Here is a 23,377-nt window from a genome sequence, read left to right as displayed (position 1 = left end):
TACTTTAAAATGTTTCTAATAGGCTGCTGAGCTGAGTCTCGCACCACCACCCCCACCCCCCAGGGTAAAATTTGCCACAAAGATTGTTATATTCCTGCATTGCCACAAAGACTGCATTACCTCAGAGCCTGTGTTTGCATCGGTCTTCTTTTGCTCACTGCAATATCCAGTGTACTTGTGCTCAGATCATCATTTTTTGCTGTGAATTGTAACAAACTTCACATTGCTACAACACCTCATAAATCCTGTGAATTCCTAATAGACGAGCAGCTGCCTTGGATGTAGGGACAAACTGGCATTGCTGTGCCCGCCTCAACTCTGATCCCCTTAGCTGCTGCACCCCCTGTACCCACTCTACTTTTGCCCCTGTTTAAATTAATAGAGCCAATAAATTTTGCATTTAATTTAAGTGATCTAAAACATAATTCAAGATTCATGTAGTAGGAGAATATTGTGTATTAAATATCTTATTATGCACACGCTATCTCCATACTCATTCCTAGATAGTATTGTTAATTATACAGAAATGGAAGTTGTCCTAACTCTAAACAATGAAAGTCCCTCTATACTGGGTCATACATTTGTAAGGTTATCTTGGTGTGTTTTGTTGATATCCTTGTATGTTAGAATACAATTTTTATATTTGATTCGGTGAAAAACAGGCAACCAATGTAGAGAATTAATGAAAGAAATGTTATTTTGCCTCTAAATGGCAATTTCCATTTAAGTATTTTTGTTTGAGAGGCATGTTTGGTATCAGTAGCTGATGGGGAGTGCTGGTCCTCTATTGCCATTTAGAGGCTCTTGTGGTACCTCTTGGTAAGTTAGCTCTCAAAATATCTCCCAACACGACACCTCCATTCTGCCCAAGATCTGCTTGGGGAGTCTCCAGTTGCCTATCTTCAGATCCGTTCCTTGTTGAATTCAGGAGTACATAGAGACTTTTTTAAACAGCCGCACGTTGCGCTCAGAATGAGTACCTTGATAAATCAGGCTCCATATGTTTAAATGTTATTGATGCACTGCACTTAGAGCAGATTGCACGGTAAATGACGGAGACTAGTTTAAATGAAAGTCATTGTGTTTGTAAATATTGAACATGTCAGATAATGCTGGGAATCAGGAGTTTTGAGCACATGGTTTAGCAGACAACATGATATATGTATTACTGGCAGTGCAGTTTGCCTGTGCCTTGAGCTCTGTGACAAATGGTGGATTATTTGTGATGTATATGAAGTTCGACTATACATGTAATAGAGCTTGAGATTGATAAATTATGGATGAAAAATACGTACGTCCTTTTGCATAAATAGCTCTGAAACGGACATTACACAAATGAATGCAACTGCATGAAATTCATGTCTGTACGCAAATGACACTTACAACCACATACGAATCTTAGGGGGGCACGGGGGAGGGAAGTGGCGGATGAACATAAGCAATGTACAGTACGGGCTGCCATCACAGATGCTGCCAATTCAAGACCTGTGTCTCTCTAAAGTACTTTGTTTGTTTTCTAGTAGTATCATTTGCACCAGCACTAGGGCAGGTGTAAGTGATAACTGATAGAGATGACATGGCATTGTCTTTGTATTAACAACTACACATATGCATGCCGCTAGATAGCAGAAAATGTGTATGCAAGGAAGATCGACTATAAAAAAGAATTGTATGTATAGCATGCATTCATAGCATCTTGATTTAAGTATTTAATGTAAAATAAAAAACTAAAGCCATATTTTTCTTAATGATTATACTGTTAGGAGTTGCCAATTTATTTTATAATTTAAACATTTTTTTATGTGTTCTGATGCAACCTTTTAGTGTACAGTTGCTTGTGCGTATACTGCAGCCGGTTCTGTCTGTCAAGTAACATTTAGGCAGAGCATTCCATGAAGACCACTTCTGGCCAGATTCTCCGAACAGTAGATGGGTGTGTCTGGGTCCTACTGTATTTTTCCAGTTCTGAGATTATGACACTGCTGGACATCTTCCGATTTCAAAGGGAAGTAAGCATGATGTGTCTTTCATCTGATGCAAGTTTCTTTGGCGACAACTGCGTCTACGGTCCTCAACATTGCCTGTTTCTTTGTGCTGTTTCAAAAGAGCTTGAACAGCACATCTTGAAACCCCAGTCTGCTTTGAAATCTTTGCCTGGGAGAAACCTTTCTAATGCAGTATCAGAGTCAGGATGGGCCTTGAAGTCTCCTCAGGTGGATACTACCCCCAGAGAGGTGCAGAGTCTAACGGAAAGAGAGGTTTTCACCAGGGATCCCCGCAATGGAATATGGGCTTAGCAGCTCTCTAACCGCAGGTCGCTATACTCTAGAGGGCGATGAGCGAGACTAGATGGAGGATCATGAGATAATGGTTGCAGTAAGCAGGGCCGTAAATACCGCTGTGTGACAGGGGCGACCACCCAGGGCGCAACGCTGAAGGGGGGCGCAATTTAGGAATATTTTAGGTTAGTTTGGTTAAAATTGTGGGCTAGGGGGGCGGCATTTCTCTTTCTCGCCAGAATTCTTAGTTACGGCTCTGGCAGTAAGGATATGTCAGAGTGCTGGAGGCGGGTCCAACAGGTAAGTGGAAGTTCAGGATTGTAGTGGAGAGCAAAAGTCTGGAGGATGCTGATGCAACGAGGTCCTAATGAGCTGGAGGGACCTGGAACAGGATCAGAGGAGATGCACAACGATCTGCAGCGTAGTGGCAATGTCTTGACTGTAGAGGTGGTAGAGGTATAAACAGGTGAGCAACAGACTGCAAGGTGATGAAGCGCTGAGGTCCTGATGAGCTGGAAGCCCTGGAGCAGGATCAGAGGAGATGTGCAATGATCTGCAGAGTAGCGTTAGCATCTTGACTGCGGAGGCAATACAGGTATACACAGGTGAGCAATAGTCTGCAGACTGATGAAGCGCTGAGGTCCTGATGAGCTGGGAGCCCTGGAGCAGGATCAGAGGAGATGTGCAATGATCTGCAGAGTAGCGTTAGCATCTTGACTGCGGAGGCAATACAGGTATACACAGATGAGCAATAGTCTGCAGACTGATGAAGCGCTGAGGTCCTGATGAGCTGGAAGCCCTGGAGCAGGATCAGAGGAGATGTGCAATGATCTGCAGAGTAGCGTTAGCATCTTGACTGCGGAGGCAATACAGGTATACACAGATAAGCAATAGTCTGCAGACTGATGAAGCGCTGAGGTCCTGATGAGCTGGGAGCCCTGGAGCAGGATCAGAGGAGATGCGCAACGATCTGCAGAGTAATTGCTGAATCCAGAGTTCAACGGGGTGGAAGCAATAAGGAGCCAAAGGAGGAGACGTCCAAACAGGAATGGAGTCCTGAAGATCTGGCAACCATAGTAAGGAGGCAGGTGCTTTAAACAGACAGGCTGACAGGTACTTAGCCAATCAAGTGAATGTAGGGAGTTTTGAAAAGACCAGGGGGTAAATGTATGATCCTCCGATTTCTGCAAGTCGCCGGAAATCGGAATGAGGGCAGCCCCCTAATATGCTGCAGCCCGAGTGGCCGGCTGGTCAAACCCTGCCTTAAGACGGTACTGGTTCTATCGCCAAGGATAGACATTATCAATATAGACCAAGTCACAGGATAGCGGGGGTCATGCTGTGGATTGGAGATCCCGTGATTATTGTAAGACTATTATTTTAAAGTCACTATTTTTTCTCTACATACATCTTGATATAAAGATCTCTCTCTCTCCCTCTTGATATATATATATATATATATATATATATATTAGCGTTTTTTACATTTAATACCACAATCTGAATGTTTATTGACATCCTTAATAAATCTATGTCGAATATGGTATAGATTACTGCAATAAGTTGTCTACGTGGTTCGATATTAAGGATACGATAGAGGGGTGAAATTGCTGTTTCCTGATAAAACATATAAACTATTGAGTTTATTATTGATCTATGAGTTTATTTTTACAAAATAGAGATGTATCAATGATAAAACAGCCCCATGGTTGATTAATGACGCTGTGTTGTCAAGGAGATACAGTTGGATAGTCGTTTCCCTGTCTTTGAATGGCTGGATGGAATATAAATACCCATTGGATATGATTACCAAAGATATCCTCTGATGACACTGGCAGTAAGCCAGAGAAACGCGTCAGGTCGCTCCTAAACTTCAGGACAATTGGCTGTTCTATTACTTTACATTTCTGGGAATTGATCTTGATAACAACAACATTTGCTTTTGGAGAGGATCGCAACAGCTGCTACATCTTGGACATTCTCTATGTTGCTGTGGAACTTTGCCATTGCCATCCGGATTGTGGATCGGTAATTATAATCACCAGAGAATTGTTTGAGACTGTAGCTGCATACTAAGAAGTACGGCGATCTTCTCTGCTAACTGAGCGCTTATATCCATTCTGCAAGTCTTGATTTATACAAGTCCCACATTGAAATTGCTGCTATTGTCACATCTGACACTGAGTCAATCTCAGTAAACCATGTTTTAATTCACAGTTTTTAATACATATATTTTTACATAGTTGATAAAACTGTATTCAAAGAACCGTGGGAACAAGCTAGAAGTTTTCTATACTGGTGTGTCCTGGTAAATGTATACTTTATATTTAGTATTTAGTTTTTGCTATATACCATTTTCTTTGACTTGGTTTATATTTTTGACTGTGGATTGGCAATTCAAGTGTATATACCTATATATCAAAGACACGCTGTATTGGATCTAGTGAGGCAAGGCACTGCAGTAGGAGAAGTAGTCAGCAAACACAAACACTATTGGTTAATTGTTCCTGTGTTCTACTGCTAGACAGGGCAGCGACTAAGCCTGGTGTATCACTGCTTTTAGTGGGCCCTTAATGATGTTTCTGCATCCAGCACCTCTGTTTATGGGTAACCATAATCCCCAACCAGTTTAATCCTTTAGTGAAAAATGGCCCTAATCCCTCCCTGGCCACCGAAATCAGTGACTTGAAAGTGTACACATTGAACCCATCCACACTTTTTGCCTTAAAACTTCAGATAATATCTCCAATTTACAGCTTCAGAGATAACAGGATGTGCTAAAGAGAGATTGTTTTATTTAATCAATAGTCTGTGTCAGGACCATGTAATATATTCCCTCTGCAGTAAGCCTGTTTTACCAGAGGTGCTGCTCTGGTGGATTTCTGGGACTTTTTGACCTCACCTGCAGGAGCTAACCTTCTTCCCTGATCATCCTGCACCTGCCCCACTGCTTTATATGCCCGCCTCAAACCTTTGGACTGTCTGCTTTTTTTTATCATTGTAATAAACAGCAATAAAGAAATGGCAATTATTTCTGCATAAATAGGCCCCATCATTTATTGACAAAGGCAGTACTGAAAACATTGCAATGCCAGCCTGTCTAAATGTAATTCACATGACAAACGGCCCCCTAATATTGCTATGTAACCAGCATACCTATGTCAAGTTCTGGTATTTAATTGAAATCAGATTAAAGGACTTCACAAAAACACTCTGTAAGAGACCACAATGTACTGTGCAGGGCCATCTTAACAACATTATGGGCCCCCGGGCAAAGCAGTGCACCGGGGCCCCTACATATATATATATATATATATATATATCCCCACTCTACCAAGCCCTTCACTGGCTCCCCTTCCCCTACAGAATCCTTTTCAAGCTCCTCACTCTGACTTACAAGGCCCTTGCCAACTCCACTGCTCCCTACATCTCTAACCTTATCTCTATTCACACTCCCTCCCGCCCTCTGCGATCGTCCAACGATCGTCGCCTCTCTTCCCCTCTGATTACCTCCTCTCATGCACGTATCCAAGACTTCTCCCGCGCCGCTCCCCTCCATTGGAACAAGCTCCCCAGCTCTATCAGAACTTCCCCTAATCTGTCCTCTTTCAAACGAACATTAAAAACCCACCTTTTCCTTAAAGCCTTCCAGTCTCATGCCTAAACTCCCACCGGTCGGCTACCTCTCTTTCTCATCCCTTCTTCCCTTCTCCCCCTTCCTCGACTCTATCTCCGTCTCATCCATGTGCCTGTCTGTCTTCCCCTCCCTTTAGATTGTACAGTCCTTTGAGCAGGGCTCTCCTACCTCCTGTTTCCATCACTTTTAACTGCGCTCTCCAGCTACTCAGCTCACCTCCTCTCAGTCCCTCTGCCCTCTGTCTCCTCTCGCTTCTCTCCGCTCCCCTCAGTGACTCTCAACCTGTCATCCGTGCCCACCCTCTTGGGCCATAGTTACCTGCCTGTACTCACTTTTCCCCTCCCTCCCTCTCTTTCATGCTGTGCCTGAGCCCCCAGAGTTATAGTGCTTACTGTTACTTGTACTGTGCTGCTTCACCTTGTACTGTGCCATTGTTTGTCCTTGTATGGCGCTACGGATACTTTGTGGCGCCCTATAAATAAAAATTAATAATAATAATAATAATAATAATAATATATATAGATGTATAGAGATACAGATATAGATATAGATATAGATATAGATATATAGAGATAGAGATAGATACTTGCTCAGTGACCCTTGAAGGTTTTTTTGCAGGTTTTTTCTTTTGCAGGATTATATATTCTAATTAAGAGCCCTGCCGATGGGGCCCCCTTGCCTGTGGGGCCCCCGGGCACCTGCCCATCGTGCCCAATAGAAAAGATGGCCCTGGTACTGTGGCAATATTTGTGTGACAAAACACATACATGTAATCTCACAGGGAAATTGTGATTTTGCTTATAGCCTCTAAAGTGTATGTGTATTCCAGATCTGCTTGATAAAATATGAACAGAAAGCAATGTGTTAAAACTGGGTATATGCATCTGCCACTACATAAAATTTCATCTAGTTACATGTTAACACAAGATTGCAGAAATGATTATAGAAGCAGCTTGAGGAGGGGGCTAATGGAAATCTTCAAACAAGGCATGAGACTCTATTACATCATATTCACCGGGATAACACTAATTTCCTCCCTCAGAAAATTCAATACAGAAACCTTTTAATGTATTTCCAATTTCGACTGCAAATAGGAACAATTTGCACACAAGGCCGGCGAAGTGGTTGGAGAATAGGCCTTAGCAGCCCATCCTCTCTAACTCAAGTGTTCTCTGTAGACATTGTAATATACATGAATATGCAGCCACTGAGATAAATCATATACTCCCTGTTTGAAATGTATGGTATGTATAGAGAGAGAAGTGATTGTCTACAATATTAGTTATAGTGGACAGGGTTTAATGTGGCAGGAAGGATGGCTGATTTGCAACAGATGATAGAAAAGATAAGCAGTGGATAATAGAGTAGAATAATGAATGTACAGTAGGCTATATAAATATAGCTGAGTGGGGGGGGGGGGTCTAGTGTGTAGAGTCTGATGTTACAGGGAGGTCAAGATACATTGGTTTTCGTGGAGAATGATAAGGAGTATGATGCAAGAATACTAATACTATTATATACACTGAAGCATAGACCTCAAAACAATATCTCATAATGCCTGGTGCTGATTGGTTGTCCAGATACATTTTTCCAAGGGCCGGAGCGCATATTATGTGAGACAGGTTCTGTTTCTGGTATTTTAATCAGAGCATAATATAGGGCCTGATCTAGCGTAATGTAAAGATATACTGGTTGTGTGTGAGCACAGATGCTTCTGCACACCTGTGTTTCCACATCTGTAGTTTGAGCTGCATGCATCATAAGTTACGAGTAACCTGAAATCTAACGTATAGATTCATCCGGAGAAAAGCTGCAACAATTATCATGGACTCTGAAAATGTACGCCCAATTTGTGTTGGTCTCAAAATAAGACGCATCTCTGTGATTGACCAATTGAAATAAAAAATAAGATGCATTTCAAAAGCAGGGGCAAACGCAGGATTTGTAGAGGGGGGATTCCACACCACGCCGCCAGTGGGCGTGACCAGCATGTATGGGGGCGTGGCTATAATATTAGACAGTGCTTGGCTGCTCTCCAAATCTTCCTATCCCTATAATATACATGGGCAATGTTGCCTGCACTACTGTTAGGTGCACGCAGCTCTCCCTTTTCAAGCAGAGCTGTGTGAAGTGGGAGCAGCGTCCAGCCACCTCAATTATACAGTGCCCCAGGCTTAGAGGGGGTTTCCAGGCACTAAGAACCCCCCCCCCCTTGGTTTGCCTATGGGACTATACACTCTGACAGAGAACGGTGTGTGCAGGGGCTCTCCCTCTCAAGAGTAACAGCCTTGGAGGAGGGGTTAAAGGCACTAGGAAACCCCCCCTCGGTTTGAAAGAGACATGCTTAACTTGTGTCAGCACGCTCCTACTGCATTGCATTAGTGCCCCTTATACCACTCACCAAGTGCAAGGGACCACAAGTGTAACTCTAAATACGGATGCAAGTTCTGTAAATGCATGTTTTTAAAAAAAATAAGACCTGTGTGGTTCTTCTCACAGGAATGAAGTCTGAGAAAGTATAGCTACATAATTACAGACAGCAACTATTTAGGTGGGACAGTCCTGAATCAAGCCATAGAAGGAGGCATGGACTCATGATGTTGTGGGCAAGGTTAAGCAAATCTGGCCCTGGTCTAGGTGGATGTAGGCGTGGTTTAGGAAGATCAAGGGAGGGAATTACTCTTCCGATTTTTCTTTTATTTACTTTTTAGGTCTGATTTTTAATAGCATCAATAAATCTAACGAAAATACAAATAGACATCCTGCGCAGAGGAGATATAAGGGCATGTTAACGCTTGAACATAATAAAAGGAAAGCACTTTTCAATGGCTCTTTATGTAAATAAAGAGAAAGGGGAGGGGTGAGAGTGGAGGGAGAAGAAGAAAGGAGCGGGAAGAAGGTGAGGGTTAACTCTCGGATAATGCTACAGGTGAGAAGTCTTAATAATATCTCAATGTCATAGTTGAATTGCTCTTGTGTTAAGAGAATGGTTGTTGTGCCTAAAGACTGGGGGTGGAATGTTAGCCCAGGTTTTACAGAAGGAGGCACAAGAGATTTTTAATACGGTGATTGAGGGCTTGTATATGTTACAAACTTTTTTGCTCAGGGCTGTTATGTTTATAGAATTCTCTTGTTTCGATGAGGCCGCTAATAAAAAGGTGACTGAGCTAAGCAGGCTTGGATGAGAATTAAGGAGTCTATTTATTAAGACCATTAAGAAGATTGTCAGCAATGCTCATCTCCCCCGTAACACGGGCTGGGAGTCGTAAGGGGAAGCCTGGCAGAAGACCCGTGGCGATGGCTACTGATGGTCTTTACTGGCTGGGGCCTTCGCTAAACAGGGAGAAGCCATAAATCCTGCAAAAAAAACAAAACACCCCTTTGATAAGCAGACCCTATAATTGTCAGACGCCGTCACCGCGCCTCCCCGCTGGCCGGGGACGTACGTCTTTCCCTCACGAAGAGCTCCATTGCTAGGCAACGGAGACGCTTCATCCGGGGGCTGGGGCTGCCAGGCGCATGCACGCCCATTGCCACAGCAACGGGATGCGCTGCGCGACTTCCTGTCGCCGCCCTCTGTCCACCAATGAACTCCTTCTTCCCAATATTTAAAGATGGCTCTGACACCATTATGGACTATTAGCAACTAGTTTATCTAGCCTCCAGCGTTCCATGTTCTTGTGCATCCAGTCTGATTTCCTGCTCCCATTGACCTTGTTTTGGATTACCCTTTTGTCTTGTACCACACTCTCTGGATTTACCCTTGGCTTGCTGACTACTCTTTGGTTCCAGATTCTGTACCTTGTTTTCACACTCGTTGCCAGACCACAGCCTGTACGACCACGATTCTCATCTCCACCTCGCGATAGCTTCCTGAGAGGGCTGCGACCTGCACATCGCTTGCCGTGAAATCCAAACTTTCTTTGCGGGGGTCCCTGGTGAAGACCGGCGGCGTGTTAGACTCCGACGCCTCCTAGTGTTGCAGTGTCAATATCCGCAGGTAGCTAGCTGTATTCTCACATTGTGACAATAATATGTACTTTGTTTGGAATGCAAAAAAGCAGAGTACATATCATGAAAATCTATACTATTTTCACCCAAACAAATAAAACGTCTTAATCAACAGAACACATCATACCCACTAACTTGTACAGAAACACTTCCAGGAAAACACGAAAACAACTGGTTAGCTGGTCTGTACATAAAATTGCGTGTGATGGAACACATTATATAATTGGACAATTCCAAAGGGCTGCTCCCTTTCACACTTAGGGGCTGATTTGTTAAAGGGTGATATGGCTTATTGCCGGCGAAATTGGGTGTTTTCATTGGGGAAAGGATTTTTTGTTTCTGTTCGCCCAATATAACAAAGGGTTAAAGCTGGAGATGGCGGTAAACCCTGGCATGGGGAAGCCTATTTGTCAAGTATCACACCAAAATGCATGCAGTCCCGATCTGGATATATATATATATATATATATATATATATATATATATATATATATAGTCATGCAGTGTTTTCAGGCACGTTTATCCTTTTTATGCGTCTAATTTCTGCTAGCTTGTTCATGGTTCCTAGATGTCTCGGCTTAGCTGACCCAGCAATGTCCTGCAGTTGTTAAGTATGATTACACATTGTTGGGAAAATCATTTTGCAGCCTACTAAGTGATCCTATAATTAGAGAAAATTGCCAGACGGAGAGTAGAATAGCTAATCATTAAAATAACAACTTAGTATTATTGAGCACATCACTTTTCTTGCTTGATGGAGAGATGTCAAAATGAGCAGTTGCAAAACAGCGTGTGTCTGGAGGAGGCTGGCTAGCCTACAGCAGTGGTCTCATAAGTGAGACTTTAAGAGGTTTTTTGTTTTTGTTTTTTCTGTTTTATTATTGCTCACATATCACAGGGTTTGTGCTGATTTTTACAGAAGCCCTGGGTTCCTCAGATCATGCAGGGTGAGGTTAGAATCCAAAGTGTTCTATCCGGCGCTGTTCCTCTACCTCAATTGGCCACCTGGGAACATAACTAACAGCACAAGGTATTACTTTATTGTTTTAAAAATGGTTTATAAAAGATTGAATGGTCAAAGAATAGCGCAGACAGCGTTAATAAACACAATTACACATACACTCCTGAAGTCAAGGGCAGTCTAGGCTTAGACGTTAAACATAGTGGGGTTTATGTAGAGTTTGACGCATTTCCTGGAAAACGTTAGCAGAAAGATAAGCACAAAAATGGTCTTTTACATACATATGTTCCGTAGGACGCATCCCAAGATGCATACAGCTGTACATCACTAGCATACACACCAGATTTATGCCAGGAATATCAAGGTTGTATTTATACGCCCCATGATAGAGTAGAGAAAACACAGGGGTAGCGAAGGGAAGTGGTTTGAAAGTGTTTGTCGTAAAAGGTGTAATTTCCTTGCAATATAATAATGTAATGGGGTGTTATATACACAAAAGAGAACACCTATTTCTATACAATATAATAATGTAATGAGGTGTTATATACACAAGAGAGAACACCTATTTCTATACAATATAGTAATGTAATGAGGTGTTATATACACAAGAGAGAACACCTATTTCTATACAATATAGTAATGTAATGAGGTGTTATATACACAAGAGAGAACACCTATTTCTATACAATATAATAATGTAATGAGGTGTTATATACACAAGAGAGAACACCTATTTGTATACAATATAATAATGTAATGAAATGCCATATACACAAGCGAGAATAGTGTCTTGACAATTACTAATAAATGTGAAAGTTACATACCGTATAAAATGTAATTAAATATAAACACAAATACAAATTAAATTAAGTTACATTAAATACAAACATCTGTTGTTTTCCCATTTAGAAATCAAATGGGAATATTATTTTCTGCCGCAGTCTAAATGGAAATTTCAATTAAGTAATGTGAATAAATGGAAGTGACTTCACATAACATAGTAGCCACGTTAATAAATTAAGTACTATCAGCTAAAGGGATCAATCTGCTCTCAGCTAACCAGAAATAACTACCTAGTGCTACAACCATCATTGCATCTCGTTGTACCAGCACTCTAGCATCTGCAAGAGATATACTTCCTGACAAGTGTATATACCTCTTTGTCCAGGTCTACTTCAGTTGCAAATAAATCAACATGCCATTACTGTACTCAGCTGCCCCTCTACCAGGGCCAGACTGGGACTGAAAATCAGCCCTGGCATTTAAAGTACACAGGCCCACCTCTGTTCCACCTCTGTTCCAGATAACAATAATAATAATAATAATAATAATAATTACTGTACTTTTTGCAAAGCTCATTGTTATATGGTGTCCTATGAGATACAAATGTATTACGCACAGCTTAACTCTCTATTTGCAGCATAGGGCGCACCAGTATCAGGCAATAGTATGTACAGGACCAACAAGAGAAATTTAGGGTCCGGGTACAGTGAACTTTTGTGCTCCCCCTCCATAGATGGGGAATAAACTGTGCTCGGTGACACCGAAGGGGGCGCTACCACACATCCCGCACACCTGAGTGCATGCCCCCAAATGATATTAAGCCACTATAGAGCCCCCAAATCAAATTATACCACAGAATAGTGCCCTAAAATCACAATATACCACAGAGTAGTTCCCAAAATCACGCAGTAGTGCCCCCAAATCTTATTATGCCATGCAGTAGTGCCCCATGTTCAAGAAAGGGAAAAAAAAAGTTATCAAAAGTACATTGTACACGATAAACTGTATTAACTTATCTGATTATCCTGATGGGTGCGCCAGGTGAGGAGGGAGCCGCAGATGTCATCTCACACAGGCAGGCCGGCAGTCTGATGCGCCAGGTGAGGAGGGAGCCGCAGATGTCATCTCACAGAGGCAGGCTGGCAGTCTGATGCGCCAGGTGAGGAGGGAGCCGCAGATGTCATCTCACACAGGAAGGCCGGCAGTCTGATGCGCCAGATGAGGAGGGAGCCGCAGATGTCATCTCACACAGGCAGGCCGGCAGTCTGATGCGCCAGGTGAGGAGGGAGCCGCAGCTGTCATCTCACACAGGCAGGCCGGCAGTCTGATGCGCCAGGTGAGGAGGGAGCCGCAGATGTCATCTCACACAGGCAGGCCGGCAGTCTGATGCGCCAGGTGAGGAGGGAGCCGCAGATGTCATCTCACACAGGCAGGCCGGCAGTCTGATGCGCCAGGTGAGGAGGGAGCCGCAGCTGTCATCTCACACAGGCAGGCCGGCAGTCTGATGCGCCAGGTGAGGAGGGAGCCGCAGCTGTCATCTCACACAGGCAGGCCGGCAGTCTGATGCGCCAGGTGAGGAGGGAGCCGCAGATGTCATCTCACACAGGCAGGCCGGCAGTCTGATGCGCCAGGTGAGGAGGGAGCCGCAGATGTCATCTCACACAGGCAGGCCGGCAGTCTGATGAGCCAGGTGAGGAGGGAGCCGCAGATGTCATCTCACACAGGCACGCCGGCAGTCTGATGCGCCAGGTGAGGAGGGAGCCGCAGATGTCATCTCACACAGGCAGGCCGGCAGTCTGATGCGCCAGGTGAGGAGGGAGCCGCAGATGTCATCTCACACAGGCAGGCCGGCAGTCTGATGCGCCAGGTGAGGAGGGAGCCGCAGATGTCATCTCACACAGGCAGGCCGGCAGTCTGATGCGCCAGGTGAGGAGGGAGCCGCAGATGTCATCTCACAGAGGCAGGCCGGCAGTCTGATGCGCCAGGTGAGGAGGGAGCCGCAGATGTCATCTCACACAGGCAGGCCGGCAGTCTGATGAGCCAGGTGAGGAGGGAGCCGCAGATGTCATCTCACACAGGCACGCCGGCAGTCTGATGCGCCAGGTGAGGAGGGAGCCGCAGATGTCATCTCACACAGGCAGGCCGGCAGTCTGATGCGCCAGGTGAGGAGGGAGCCGCAGATGTCATCTCACACAGGCAGGCCGGCAGTCTGATGCGCCAGGTGAGGAGGGAGCCGCAGATGTCATCTCACAGAGGCAGGCTGGCAGTCTGATGCGCCAGGTGAGGAGGGAGCCGCAGATGTCATCTCACACAGGCAGGCCGGCAGTCTGATGAGCCAGGTGAGGAGGGAGCCGCAGATGTCATCTCACACAGGCACGCCGGCAGTCTGATGCGCCAGGTGAGGAGGGAGCCGCAGATGTCATCTCACACAGGCAGGCCGGCAGTCTGATGCGCCAGGTGAGGAGGGAGCCGCAGATGTCATCTCACACAGGCAGGCCGGCAGTCTGATGCGCCAGGTGAGGAGGGAGCCGCAGATGTCATCTCACACAGGCAGGCCGGTAGTCTGATGCGCCAGGTGAGGAGGGAGCCGCAGATGTCATCTCACACAGGCAGGCCGGGAGCCTTGAGAGATTATCTCAACAAACAGAACTCATCTGCACTAGTCTCATGGGAACATTATAAAGAATTACAACAAATATCTAAATTATAACAAAATAATATTGTGCCATCACACACACACATTTACATTGCCACAAGCCCCCTGTGCCATCACACACACACATTTACATTGCCACGAGCCCCTTGTGCCATCACACACACACATTACATTGCCACAAGCCCCCTGTGCCATCACACACATTACTACAAGCCCCCTGTGCCATCACACACATTACCACAAGCCCCCTGTGCCATCACTCACATTACCACAAGTCCCGTGCCATCACACATACATTACTGTGCTCCATCATCACCACGCTGTGCCTCCTTATGATCACACTGTTCCCCTTCATCATAACCACGCTGACCACCCTAATGATCACACATCCTCCATGCTGCTTCCCCCGTTCACCTGACTCCCCTTCATCACACCATGCCATGCTGCTTTCCCCCCTTCATAACACTGTGCCATGCTGCCCCCCCCCCTTTCATTCATCACACCATGCCATGCTGCTTTCCCCCCTTCATAACACTGTGCCATGCTGCTCCCCCCCTTTCATTCATCACACTGTGCCATGCTGCTCCCCCCCTTTCATTCATCACACTGTGCCATGCTGCTCCCCCCTTTCATTCATCACACTGTGCCATGCTGCTCCCCCCCTTTCATTCATCACACTGTGCCATGCTGCTCCCCCCCTTTCATTCATCACACTGTGCCATGCTGCTCCCCCCTTTCATTCACCACAGTGTCATGCTGCCCCCCTTTCATTCATCACACTGTGCCATGCTGCTCCCCCTTTCATTCATCACACTGTGCCATGCTGCCCCCCTTTCATTCATCACACTGTGCCATGCTACTCCCCCCTTTCATTCATAACACTGTGCCATGCTGCCCCCCCTTTCATTCATCACTCTGTGCCATGCTGCTCCCCCCTTTCATTCACCACAGTGTCATGCTGCCCCCCTTTCATTCATCACACTGTGCCATGCTGCTCCCCATTTCATTCATCACACTGTGCCATGCTGCTCCCCCTTTCATTCATCACACTGTGCCATGCTGCCCCCCTTTCATTCATCACACTGTGCCATGCTACTCCCCCCTTTCATTCATAACACTGTGCCATGCTGCCCCCCCTTTCATTCATCACTCTGTGCCATGCTGCTCCCCCCTTTCATTCACCACAGTGTCATGCTGCCCCCCTTTCATTCATCACACTGTGCCATGCTGCTCCCCATTTCATTCATCACACTGTGCCATGCTGCTCCCCCTTTCATTCATCACACTGTGCCATGCTGCTCCCCCCTTTCATTCACCACAGTGTCATGCTGCCCCCCTTTCATTCATCACAATGTGCCATGCTGCTCCCCCTTTCATTCATCACACTGTGCCATGCTGCTCCCCCCCTTTCATTCATCACACTGTGCCATGCTACTCCCCCCTTTCATTCATAACACTGTGCCATGCTGCCCCCCCTTTCATTCATCACTCTGTGCCATGCTGCTCCCCCCTTTCATTCATCACTGCCATGCTGCTCCCCCCTTTCATTCATCACACTGTGTCATGCTGCTCCCCCCTTTCATTCATCACACTGTGCCATGCTGCTCCCCCCTTTCATTCATCACACTGTGCCATGCTGGTTCCCCCCCCCCTTTCATTCATCACACTGTAACGTGCTGCTCCCCCCCTTCATTCATCACACTGTGCCATGCTGCTTCCCCTTTCATCCATCACACTGTGCCATGCTGCTCCCCCCTTTCATTCATCACACTGTGCCATGCTGGTTCCCCCCCCCTTTCATTCATCACACTGTGCCATGCTGGTTCCCCCCCCCTTTCATTCATCACACTGTAACGTGCTGCTCCCCCCCTTCATTCATCACACTGTGCCATGCTGCTTCCCCTTTCATCCATCACACTGTGCCATGCTGCTCCCCCCTTTCATTCATCACACTGTGCCATGCTGGTTCCCCCCCCTTTCATTCATCACACTGTAACGTGCTGCTCCCCCCTTTCATTCATCACACTGTAACGTGCTGCTCCCCCCCTTCATTCATCACAGTGTCATGCAGCCCCCCCTTTCATTCATCACACTGTGCCATGCTGCTCCCCCCTTTCATTCATCACACCGTACCTCATGCTGCTTCCCCCCCCCCTTGCCTCCGTTCCTTTACTTATCTTTCTATTGGCATCTTTTATCTCTTTTCTTGTCTTCTGTCTTGCTTGCTTGCTCCTCTCCATGCTCCTCCTCTCTGAATGTCGTGTCCGACATTTAGTGGGAACAGAGCAGGGAGGAAGGAGGAGGGGCGCCGCGATGAGGTAAGTATTTTTTGTTTTAGTATCCTGCTCCCCCCACCAATGAGGACCCTGTCACCTAGCACTGCAGCTGGGGAGGGGGGGGGGGGGTTGGGGTAGGAACGCAGCTTATGTAGTCAGGTGGCTGGTTCCTGGGGAGGAGCTCATCTAGCCACTGGCCCATCTGGCATTTGCCAGAACTGCCAGATGGCCAGTCCGGGAGTAGTGAGAGGGGGTGGGAGCAATTACAAAGTTCCAGAGTCCAGGCCTGTCTGTGAAGTGGGAGGAGCCACCACTCTGGTGTGTCCAAACCCTCTTTGGCAGCTGTGGTAGGGCCCCCAAGAAATTACTGTACCAAAATCCCTATTGGCAGTCCTATAAGGACCCATTAGAAACTGCACATTTGATTCCCCTTCCTCCACGGCCAGTGATTTTAAAGAGAGAAAACATAGATGTTCTGGCTGGCAGTGCACCTTTAAATCAACTTTTTATATAGTGGGGTTGTGTTTGCTGCCATGACAATCCTAATTGCAGAGAGGAGGAACGGATTCTTTATTATATTTAATGCTGCCATGTTTTGGAAAGCAATGCACTATATTTTTTTCTCATTTAAAAAAACAAACTTAAGATACTTTATTTTATGTATCATTTTTAGGCTGTTATTCAGGAGATGACATGCTGTTATATTATAAAGAGCACATCAATGCTTTTCTCGCAATTACTGACACCAAAGCAACATCCTTGAAGCCCTTTATCTAAACCATAAAGATAAATGGATATGTATTGCTTGTATTAAATTACAGAAGGGACACTGAAAGCTAATGTCAATGACATCATACAAAAATGAATAAAAAAGGAGAACAGAAGGCTGTGCTGTATTACTGGTATTGTTGTAAGAGCTGAACAATGTTATCCATCCTTGACTATAATAACAATGATGCACACATTTTCTAATTGTCATTAGACTGTCTATTAGGTTAGCCTGCAGCAGACATGAGATAGAACAATCTATAGCAATTTTTAATTACAACAATATACAATTGAACAAAAAAAATAAATCATAAATTCAAGTATAAAAATGTAAACACGCAATAATTATTGAATGGTTGATCTTAAAGGAACAAAGTGGTTTGGGAAGACGGTGTGATAAGTTCTGAAATGTCTTTTTAAAAAAAATGTAGTAACATCCGTTATTATTTATTTATATATTTATTTATAAGGCGCCACAGATTCCGTAGCGCCGGACATAAGCAAGTAACAAATAGATGAGGTAATACATATAAGTAGCACAGATGAGTGTGAGTAATGCTACAGGGACTCACACAGAGTGCAGCAAAAGATGTGACAGGACGTACCAGGGAGTCAGACAGTAGACAGACATGGAACAATAGGCAGAGAGGACCCTTCCCACGAGAGCTTACATTCTAGAGGGAGGGGGGGTGAGAGACAATAGGACCAACTGGGAGAAAATGTAGATGGTAGGCGTGGAAGAGGAGGTGATGGATAGAATGGTTAGGAGGTGGTAGGATAGGCGAGCTTGAAAAGAGGAGCTTTGAGTGAGCAGTTGAAGGACAGAAGGTTGGGAGAGAGTTGAGTGAGGCGGGGTAAGGAGTTCCAAAGATTAGGGGTATCACGGCAGAAGTCTTGGAAGCGAGCATGGGAGGAGGTAATGAGAGCTGAGTTGAGGCGGAGGTCAGAGGCGGAGCGGAGTGGCTGGTTAGGTATGTACCTCAAGACAAGGTCAGAGATGTAAGGGGGAGAATGCTTGTATTGTATGTGGAAACAGGTATTTAGTGCATACTTTTTATACCAAGTCATATAATAGATTTGTCTGTCTCTGTGAAGAAAGATTCAATGTCTTTTTGTCCAAATAGGTCTGTAGAATGTCCATGACAATCCTTGGTAGAATTTAATGGTTCACTGAATCCGTAAAACAGTTAACACAGCCTCTAAATGGTACAAATTAATACATTACATATATATGCACATTTTAAGACTTATTTCCTGAATGTAACATATTGAATGTGGCGCTCACAGAAGCTTGGGCACCCTTCCAGCTGATTCATTACATTTTGTTTAATTCTTCAAAACTTTATTCACTTGCTAAGCCTGAATTAAGCAACATGAAGAGAAGTCCAGAGTTAAATAACTACGATGACCCTTCTAACCTCTCAGGAGACTACACACAACCATGGGCTCCTCCAAACAGCAGACTGAGGACTTGAAAATGAATATAAAACAGTGTTATGAAACAGGGCAAGGTTATAAAAAGATATTTAAATGCTTACAGCTTGCAATTTTGACTGTCACTAACATCATTAACAAATAGAAGTTAAGGGGGAACAGTTAAAGTCAAAGCAAGATCTGTAAGATCAACAAAAAATTCTGATAGTGCTGCTCACAAGCTGGTCAGATATGCAAAGCAGACCCCCATATTAATGTGACGGACCTGCAGAAATGTTTGTCACTAGAGTAGTGGTCCATAGTAAAGATTTGAATAATGACAGAGAGAAGAACAGAAATTCCATTAAAAGGCAGAAGTGACTCAGTGAGATCAAAGACTACTAGTGAATTGAAGTGTCATTCTCAAGAAGATTTATTGAGCGCAACAAGTCTCCACTCTGTGTAAGCCATGGGTACATTTTACCTCTGCCTATTCAAATCTGGTGTTACATTTACCTTACTGGGCAATTCATTGGCTTTTTAATAAGTAAGGACGTTGCAGATTGTAGTGACCTGGTTTGATTTAACAATAAAGTTGCTTGAGATTTCTATCCTATTTAATTTGGCAGAACATTTGTTTCTGTAAACCTGACAACAAAAGCAATTGATCTACATTATTAATATTTATCTTACATGCTTCACGAAATTATGTTTTCTTGTCTTACATGATACATAGCATGATCCCATTGATTTCATATATAATGCACTTCCACTCGTCCAGGAAATTCTTTTTTGCACTCTACATTTTTTTATAATATGCCCTGACAAAGCCCTGATTATAAGTATGGGTTGGCATGATGTGGATGGGGAGGGCATGATCTCTGTATTATGTGGCGGAAACAAGGATGTTCTTTAGCCTTCCTAATTTTATTTCCTAACCTGGGCTGGTCCCATAGTGGGCTTCCCTTTAAAATAATCTTCTGAGTCGAGTCTTGCCTCCCAGGCTAAAATTTGCCAGTCCTCCTCTGACTACCGATAAATATTGTCCGATTAATGTGGTTCAAACACACAAAGATATTTAATATCAAATTGTAGGAGAATTACATCAAACTATGATAAAATAAAATAAAGAACAACCAATACATTTTGCAGGCGCCCCTGGATCCAGGTACAGCTTCAGACTTGAAGTCAGCAGTCAATGAGGCTGTTACTAGCCCAGAACTTGCTTATATACAGTTTGAGTTAACAAAAAACAGTGAGGAAGTCACAATGTACACAAAGATAAACTAAGGTCTTTCTTAATTGGTCCAGGTTATATGATGTTCCAGTAGAAAGCTCGTCATAGGTCAGTTCAAAGGAGTCCTCTGTCCAAAGTTGGGGGCAAGCTCACTCCAACAGCTGAGTACATCTCTTGCTTCAGGGAACCAACTCAAGCTTGTTTGAACTAACCCTTTTTACAGAGTATTTTTGAGTATGAATCTTATAGTAATCATAACTAGCGATCGCTTCTCCAATAATACCGGATTCCAGCTGGTAAAAGATGGATTAATATAGGATAAACACCATAAATTTCTTAGGACCTGAACTATAAATAACTTTAATGTAAATATATCTTTGTTTAAATAACCTTTAAGTCTTACTAAAAAATTGATGTGAGTTGGAACTTTATTAAATGTGTACGATTTACAAATGTAAGTGTAAATGTGTGTGTGTCGTTTACCCGTGCAATTGCGTTATTGCATTTGATGAAGAAGTGGGAGCAGTGTGATGAAGGAGGGGGAGCAGTGTGATGAAAGAGGGGGAGCAGTGTGATGAAGGAGGGGGAGCAGTGTGATGCAGGAGGGGGAGCAGTGTGATGAAGGAGGGGGAGCAGTGTGATGAAGGAGGGGGAGCAGTGTGATGCAGGAGGGGGAGCAGTGTGATGAAGGAGGGGGAGCAGTGTGATGAAGGAGGGGGAGCAGTATGATGAAGGAGGGGGAGCAGTGTGATGAAGGAGGGGGAGCAGTGTGATGAAGGAGGGGGAGCAGTGTGATGAAGGAGGGGAAGCAGTGTGATGAAGGAGGGGAGCAGTGTGATGAAGGAGGGGGAGCAGTATGATGAAGGAGGGGGAGCAGTATGATGAAGGAGGGGGAGCAGTGTGATGAAGGAGGGGGAGCAGTATGATGAAGGAGGGGGAGCAGTATGATGAAGGAGGGGGAGCAGTGTGATGAAGGAGGGGAAGCAGTGTGATGAAGGAGGGGGAGCAGTGTGATAAAGGAGGGGAGCAGTGTGATAAAGGAGGGGAGCAGTGTGATGAAGGAGGGGGAGCAGTGTGATGAAGGAGGGGGAGCAGTGTGATGAAGGAGGGGGAGCAGTGTGATGAAGGAGGGGAAGCAGTGTGATGAAGGAGGGGGAGCAGTGTGATGAAGGAGGGGAAGCAGTGTGATGAAGGAGGGGGAGCAGTGTGATGAAGGAGGGGGAGCAGTGTGATGAAGGAGGGGGAGCAGTGTGATGAAGGAGGGGAAGCAGTGTGATGAAGGAGGGGGAGCAGTGTGATGAAGGAGGGGGAGCAGTGTGATGAAAGAGGGGGAGCAGTGTGATGAAGGAGGGGGAGCAGTGTGATGAAGGAGGGGGAGCAGTGTGATGAAGGAGGGGGAGCAGTATGATGAAGGAGGAGGAGCAGTGTGATGAAGGAGGGGGAGCAGTGTGATGAAGGAGGGGGAGCAGTGTGATGAAGGAGGGGGAGCAGTGTGATGAAGGAGGGGAAGCAGTGTGATGAAGGAGGGGGAGCAGTGTGATAAAGGAGGGGAGCAGTGTGATAAAGGAGGGGAGCAGTGTGATGAAGGAGGGGAGCAGTGTGATGAAGGAGGGGGAGCAGTATGATGAAGGAGGGTAGCAGTGTGATGAAGGAGGGGAGCAGTGTGATGAAGGAGGGGGAGCAGTGTGATGAAGGAGGGAAGCAGTGTGATGAAGGATGGGACAAGTGTGATGATGGAGAGGAGCAGTGTGATGCAGGAGGGGAGCAGTGTGATAAAGGAGGGGAGCAGTGTGATGAAGGAGGGGAGCAGTGTGATGAAGGAGGGGGAGCAGTGTGATGAAAGAGGGGGAGCAGTATAAAGAAGGATGGGACAAGTGTGATGATGGAGAGGGGCAGTGTCATGAAGGAGGGGAACAGTATGATAGAGGAGAGGTGTGGAGAACTAGGGAAGCAGTGTGATGAAGGAGGGGAACAATGTTATGAAGGAGGGGAACAATGTTATGAAGGAGGGGACAAGTATGATGATGGAGGGGAGCTGTTTGATGAAGGAGGGGGAGCAGTGTGATGAAGGCGAGGAACATTGTTATAACAAAATAAAATTTTACAAAATAAGGTGCCGATTTAAGATGCAGATAATATGTTAATATGTACTGTGGTCTTGGATCATACCACCTTGTAGTGGCAATACCAATGAGCTTGTAATACAGTGCACCCATCATATACATATATTGAAGACAGTTTTATATGGCTGAGCTATCATTTTTATGGATTTTCCTTGCCTGCACCAGACTCTTCCCTTGATATAATGATATACCTATCATTATGTTATATTGGCAATTGGTATCAATATATTTGTATTATGGTGTCTCCCTGTCATTTATTTCTGGCTCCACCCCTGCACAGACACTACACTCATTTCAGAACCACGTAAAGCTGATGTCACTGAGGTTTGTTCCATACTGAAAGGTGGAATCTGATGTAGAATCAGAATAAGAACAAAAAAAACTGTTAAATTTAGACCTTCTCCAACCAGGTTTCTCTGTGACCCACATAGAAGATACCATTTGACGATGACCAGAACCATACCCAACATTTTTCCAGCCTGAAAAAGATGGCAGCCATCCTACTTACATTCTGAATTTTCACTTAAACAGCAAAGAAACAGTGTCTGGTTAGGTTGGAGTAACACTAAGCATGCTTTGTTCTGTTTCCACTGTTTATTCAGCAAACTCTAGAAACCTCATTCGACTTCCAGGAAAGCATCGTTTGACTTCCTGGAATCCAGAAGGCAATAGAATGACTAATGGAACTAAACCCAATATCAGAAATCCAAACACATCTAAATTCTGTTAGTATCTACATGAGGTCATTTGATTGTGAGCTGATGCCATCAATTTAGCTAAAAGTCCTTACAGCTATAAATTATGGAAGCAATGCTCTGCAGGCGTGAAAAAAAAGTAATCAACAAAGAAGTTGGAAGTCTTTTTAGTCTTGTAAATGATTTGAAAGCAATCAAAAATAATTGGCAATCCATCTTAAATTAATCTAGACTGGTTGCCGAAAAAGCATAGCAACTGAGTTTTCAGGAGAGACGACAAAGATTTTGTTATAAATCATCAACTTAAAAATCTTTGGGGCATATTTAAGAAAGCACTATCGTGCAGCTGAAGCTGGCGTACATTATCATAATTGAATAAATCCAATGCTGTCAGCTCTGCTCCGAAGAGCAGAGCTGGACAGCGAATGTGTGGAGGGATCACATGATCCCTCCCTGTCACTCACCGCTCGTTCTCTGCAACGATAGTTGCAGAGACAAAGCAGGGATCTTTGTGCGCAAGAACCAGGGCCGGATTAAC

This window comes from Mixophyes fleayi, chromosome 6, assembly GCF_038048845.1.
Source record: "Mixophyes fleayi isolate aMixFle1 chromosome 6, aMixFle1.hap1, whole genome shotgun sequence".
NCBI classification, from domain to species: domain Eukaryota; kingdom Metazoa; phylum Chordata; class Amphibia; order Anura; family Limnodynastidae; genus Mixophyes; species Mixophyes fleayi.
This window is presented reverse-complemented; position numbering follows the sequence as displayed.